We start from the raw sequence: 6011 nt of genomic DNA, 5'->3' as shown, positions 1-6011 counted from the left end.
AGCGAAGTTAAGCAGCGTTGGGTCTGGTCAGTACTTGGATGGGTGACCGCCTGGGAACACCAGATGCCGTTGGCATTTTATTATATATATGCTAAATGTGTTATGTCTTTCTTTGTCACTTGTAACAGCCCTGCTTCTAGTTGATTAATACATCAATTGAAAATTATACTTCTGTCAATGCGAAATAGAGTAAGAGCCAACGCCGTCGGATTTAGAGTGAAGGATGGTCACGCTTTCAAATGATTATTATGCCCTTTATATGATCTCTATCATTAATTTCATCTAATTGTTAACTTACCAATCATTACCTTTTGTGGTTGGATTACAATTACATTTATTGTCATCGACATGCCTACTGTTTAATTGTCATTCCAATTGTCACCATTAATGTTATCACCACCATTATAATGATCACTCATGATTTACATTAATCATTACAGTACCATCATCACCATCATTGCCATGACAATAATGATAATGTTGATAACAGCAATAATCACTCTTGATACTTAATAACACTCTTAATACACAGAGTACTATGAGCGTAGCTGTCAGTTGTAAGTGTAATTGTTGTTACTGTGGCGTAGGAGACATCAGTAATATTCTTATGTTGCAATGATTTGGTAATCAACCTTGGTATTCGGCATTACATCAAAATTCACAAGCATGATACACGAGAAGGAAAAGAATTCTGCTGCAGCCACTCCATTGTATCAAATATTGAAGTGAGATATAAGAGCTGTCAGTGGGGATATTTTCTTACAACAAAGTGTCAGCGATCCTTGCTTGGCATTGGCATAAATATCGCTTTAGCGATTTACAAAGAATCCGAATATCAGAATTACCTTAGCCATTGTTTCAAGAACCTGTATATCGGTACCGCTTTAGACAATTCTGTGTATCGACGTCCATCGCTAAATGAGAGCAGCACCACTATTATGATTAGCATGGCAATAATCCTAATGTTGATAGCAACAATAACCGAACGCTATTAAAATAGAGATAATGGTGATAATAAAGGAACTACAAGTAATAATCATAATGCAGATACAACTAATGATACTGATAATTCCAACAAAAATGGCAACATAATAACAGCAAAGAGTTGTATGAAAGTACTCAAGATTCAAGATTGACTAGCAATCTGCATTTCTGATTAGGACTAGCTATATCATTTAGCTCCTTCTAGTGACCGTGGCGGCAATGTACATTGTACGCAGATTTATAATCATTTTGCTCAGTTCCGTTTGCATTATTTGTAGACCCTGCATTGTTTACAGAGTGGCACAGCTCCAAAAATGGCACAAGGCTTAAGGCAGGTGCATACAAGTGATGACATTTGATTTAGCCTTGCTTATACTGCCGATAGTGGTCGGTTGTGATTGATGCATATATTGTGAGTGAGTATCTCAGTAATATGACTGGAATGTCATGATACTTCAGAATGCTGGCAAAATGAAAGCTACCTTATGAAGGCAAATTTGAGCAGCACACAAAGTTAGTTAATGTTGGACTGATGGATGCCAACGATCATACCACGTTGAAAGCACCGCTTCTCGTCCGATCAGCGAAGTTAAGCAGCGTTGGGTCTGGTCAGTACTTGGATGGGTGACCGCCTGGGAACACCAGATGCTGTTGGCATTTTATCATATACATGCTCGATATGTAATGTATTTCTTTTTGTCACTTTTAACGGCCCTTCTTCCATTTGATTAATAGATCAGTTGAAATTATACTTCTATCAATACGAAATAGAGTAAGAGCCAACACCGTCGGATTTAGAGTGAAGGATAAACAGAAAACGAATAGGGGTATAACTAAAGCAAAGTGATAGTGATGGTGTTATCAATAACCACATTAATAATGATATTAGCAACACAAATAAGAATAAGATCATTGTAATTATGATATCAGGCTAACAAAAAGACTCACGATCAAGTTTTAGCAATAGATTTGGCAGCAGTTTTGAAGCTTTGGTTCTGTACCATTCAGATCCGGAAAATGACAATACGATTACCATTACTACTACCTACATGAGCACTATGAGCGTAGCTGTCAGTTGTAAGTGTAATTGTTGTTACTGTGGCGTAGGAGACATCAGTAATATTCTTATGTTGAAATCATTTGGTAATCAATCTTGGTAATCTGCATTACATCAAAATTTACAAGCATGATACACGAGAAGAAAACAATTTCTGCTGCAGTCATTACATTGTATCAAACATTGAAGTCAGATACATGGCTGTCAGTGGGGACATTTTCTTACAACAAAGTGTCAGCGATACATGTATTCGTATAGATATCGCTTTAGCTATTTACAGAGAATCCGAATATCAGAATTCCCTTAGCCATTGTTTCAAGAACCTGTGTATCGGTATCGCTTTAGATAATTCTGTGTATCGATGTCCATCACTGATTATAGCAGCATCATTCTCATGATTACCATGGCAATAATCCTAATGTTGATGGCACCAATAACCGGACGCTATTAAACATAGAGATAAGGGTGATAATAAAGGAACTACAAGTAATAATGCAAATGCAAATGCAACTAATAATACTGATAATTCCAACAAAAGTGGCAACATAATAACAGCAAAGCGTTGTATGAAAGTACTCAAGATTCAAGATTGACTAGTAATCTGCATTTCTGATTAGGACTAGCTATATCATTTAGCTCCTTCTCGTGACCGTGGCGGCAATGTACATTGTACACAGATTTATAAGCATGTGCAATATCATTTTGCTCAGTTTCTTATGCATTATGTGTAGACCCTGCATTGTTTACAGAGTTGCACAGCTCCAAAATTGGCAAAAGGCTTTTAAGGCAGCTGCATAAAAGTGCTGACAAGTGATTTAGCGTTGCTTATAGTGCCGATAGTGGTCGGTTGTGATTGATGCATATATTGTGAGCATCTCAGTAATATGACTGGGATGTCATGATAATTCAGAATGCTGCCAAAATGAAAGATACATCATGAATGAAAATTTGAGCAGACACACAAGGTTAGTTAATGTTGGACTGGTAGATGCCAACGATCATACCACGTTGAAAGCACCGCTTCTCGTCCGATCAGCGAAGTTAAGCAGCGTTGGGTCTGGTCAGTACTTGGATGGGTGACCGCCTGGGAACACCAGATGCCGTTGGCATTTTATTATATATGCTAAATGTGTTATGTCTTTCTTTGTCACTTGTAACAGCCCTGCTTCTAGTTGATTAATACATCAATTGAAATTATACTTCTGTCAATGCGAAATAGAGTAAGAGCCAACGCCGTCGGATTTAGAGTGAAGGATGGTCACGCTTTCAAATGATTATTATGCCCTTTATATGATCTCTATCATTAATTTCATCTAATTGTTAACTTACCAATCATTACCTTTTGTGGTTGGATTACAATTACATTTATTGTCATCGACATGCCTACTGTTTAATTGTCATTCCAATTGTCACCATTAATGTTATCACCACCATTATAATGATCACTCATGATTTACATTAATCATTACAGTACCATCATCACCATCATTGCCATGACAATAATGATAATGTTGATAACAGCAATAATCACTCTCTGATACTTAATAACACTCTTAATACACAGAGTACTATGAGCGTAGCTGTCAGTTGTAAGTGTAATTGTTGTTACTGTGGCGTAGGAGACATCAGTAATATTCTTATGTTGCAATGATTTGGTAATCAACCTTGGTATTCGGCATTACATCAAAATTCACAAGCATGATACACGAGAAGGAAAAGAATTCTGCTGCAGCCACTCCATTGTATCAAATATTGAAGTGAGATATAGAGCTGTCAGTGGGGATATTTTCTTACAACAAAGTGTCAGCGATCCTTGCTTGGCATTGGCATAAATATCGCTTTAGCGATTTACAAAGAATCCGAATATCAGAATTACCTTAGCCATTGTTTCAAGAACCTGTATATCGGTACCGCTTTAGACAATTCTGTGTATCGACGTCCATCGCTAAATGAGAGCAGCACCACTATTATGATTAGCATGGCAATAATCCTAATGTTGATAGCAACAATAACCGAACGCTATTAAAAATAGAGATAATGGTGATAATAAAGGAAACTACAAGTAATAATCATAATGCAGATACAACTAATGATACTGATAATTCCAACAAAAATGGCAACATAATAACAGCAAAGAGTTGTATGAAAGTACTCAAGATTCAAGATTGACTAGCAATCTGCATTTCTGATTAGGACTAGCTATATCATTTAGCTCCTTCTAGTGACCGTGGCGGCAATGTACATTGTACGCAGATTTATAATCATTTTGCTCAGTTCCGTTTGCATTATTTGTAGACCCTGCATTGTTTACAGAGTGGCACAGCTCCAAAAATGGCACAAGGCTTAAGGCAGGTGCATACAAGTGATGACATTTGATTTAGCCTTGCTTATACTGCCGATAGTGGTCGGTTGTGATTGATGCATTATATTGTGAGTGAGTATCTCAGTAATATGACTGGAATGTCATGATACTTCAGAATGCTGGCAAAATGAAAGCTACCTTATGAAGGCAAATTTGAGCAGACACACAAAGTTAGTTAATGTTGGACTGATGGATGCCAACGATCATACCACGTTGAAAGCACCGCTTCTCGTCCGATCAGCGAAGTTAAGCAGCGTTGGGTCTGGTCAGTACTTGGATGGGTGACCGCCTGGGAACACCAGATGCTGTTGGCATTTTATCATATACATGCTCGATATGTAATGTATTTCTTTTTGTCACTTTTAACGGCCCTTCTTCCATTTGATTAATAGATCAGTTGAAATTATACTTCTATCAATACGAAATAGAGTAAGAGCCAACACCGTCGGATTTAGAGTGAAGGATAAACAGAAAACGAATAGGGGTATAACTAAAGCAAAGTGATAGTGATGGTGTTATCAATAACCACATTAATAATGATATTAGCAACACAAATAAGAATAAGATCATTGTAATTATGATATCAGGCTAACAAAAAGACTCTCACGATCAAGTTTTAGCAATAGATTTGGCAGCAGTTTTGAAGCTTTGGTTCTGTACCATTCAGATCCGGAAAATGACAATACGATTACCATTACTACTACCTACATGAGCACTATGAGCGTAGCTGTCAGTTGTAAGTGTAATTGTTGTTACTGTGGCGTAGGAGACATCAGTAATATTCTTATGTTGAAATCATTTGGTAATCAATCTTGGTAATCTGCATTACATCAAAATTTACAAGCATGATACACGAGAAGAAAACAATTTCTGCTGCAGTCATTACATTGTATCAAACATTGAAGTCAGATACATGGCTGTCAGTGGGGACATTTTCTTACAACAAAGTGTCAGCGATACATGTATTCGTATAGATATCGCTTTAGCTATTTACAGAGAATCCGAATATCAGAATTCCCTTAGCCATTGTTTCAAGAACCTGTGTATCGGTATCGCTTTAGATAATTCTGTGTATCGATGTCCATCACTGATTATAGCAGCATCATTCTCATGATTACCATGGCAATAATCCTAATGTTGATGGCACCAATAACCGGACGCTATTAAACATAGAGATAAGGGTGATAATAAAGGAACTACAAGTAATAATGCAAATGCAAATGCAACTAATAATACTGATAATTCCAACAAAAGTGGCAACATAATAACAGCAAAGCGTTGTATGAAAGTACTCAAGATTCAAGATTGACTAGTAATCTGCATTTCTGATTAGGACTAGCTATATCATTTAGCTCCTTCTCGTGACCGTGGCGGCAATGTACATTGTACACAGATTTATAAGCATGTGCAATATCATTTTGCTCAGTTTCTTATGCATTTATGTGTAGACCCTGCATTGTTTACAGAGTTGCACAGCTCCAAAATTGGCAAAAGGCTTTTAAGGCAGCTGCATAAAAGTGCTGACAAAGTGATTTAGCGTTGCTTATAGTGCCGATAGTGGTCGGTTGTGATTGATGCATATATTGTGAGCATCTCAGTAATATGACT

The 6011-nt window shown here is 37.1% G+C and overlaps 3 non-coding genes across 3 annotated transcripts; all 3 read left to right on the top strand.

Moving 5' to 3' along the window:
* The first annotated feature begins 1522 nt into the window (after positions 1-1522).
* Positions 1523-1641, top strand: LOC125027649. The gene has a single exon (XR_007115056.1). It is a non-coding gene; the product is annotated as a 5S ribosomal RNA (ribosomal RNA).
* Positions 1642-3031: 1390 nt separating this feature from the next.
* LOC125027646 lies at positions 3032-3150 on the top strand. The gene has a single exon (XR_007115053.1). It is a non-coding gene; the product is annotated as a 5S ribosomal RNA (ribosomal RNA).
* Positions 3151-4598: 1448 nt separating this feature from the next.
* Positions 4599-4717, top strand: LOC125027648. The gene has a single exon (XR_007115055.1). It is a non-coding gene; the product is annotated as a 5S ribosomal RNA (ribosomal RNA).
* The last annotated feature ends 1294 nt before the right edge of the window (positions 4718-6011 follow it).

The sequence above is a fragment of the Penaeus chinensis genome, chromosome 7 (assembly GCF_019202785.1).
Source record: "Penaeus chinensis breed Huanghai No. 1 chromosome 7, ASM1920278v2, whole genome shotgun sequence".
Classification (NCBI taxonomy): Eukaryota; Metazoa; Arthropoda; class Malacostraca; order Decapoda; family Penaeidae; genus Penaeus; species Penaeus chinensis.
This window is presented reverse-complemented; position numbering and strand designations above follow the sequence as displayed.